We start from the raw sequence: 232 nt of genomic DNA, 5'->3' as shown, positions 1-232 counted from the left end.
ATGTCAAGTGCTTATGAACGTTGTAGCATTTTCAGGTCGGATCCAAGGACGCAATCGAAGACCCTTCTGCCGCGCTGTTTGTGTCGTCTGCTTTGGTGGTGGACGAAAATAAATCGAAGGATAATGATGCTTTCCTGAACGTAACTAGAGCTGGATGGTCTTTATCTAGAGGAGAGGAAAATGGCGTGTCCTTCGTTTGTATCGGGGTGGAAGTTCCTGCTCGTGTTCCTTG

General features: G+C 47.4%; 1 protein-coding gene across 1 annotated transcript in view; it reads left to right on the top strand.

Moving 5' to 3' along the window:
* Window positions 1–232, top strand: part of LOC119586926 (phosphatidylinositol 3-kinase regulatory subunit alpha-like) — a gene marked incomplete in the record, with an annotated part of 97204 nt that overhangs the window by 28384 nt on the left and 68588 nt on the right.

This window comes from Penaeus monodon, chromosome 22 (genome assembly GCF_015228065.2).
Source record: "Penaeus monodon isolate SGIC_2016 chromosome 22, NSTDA_Pmon_1, whole genome shotgun sequence".
Classification (NCBI taxonomy): Eukaryota; Metazoa; Arthropoda; class Malacostraca; order Decapoda; family Penaeidae; genus Penaeus; species Penaeus monodon.
Note: the sequence above shows the minus strand (reverse complement) of the source record. Positions and strands in the feature narration are given on the sequence as shown.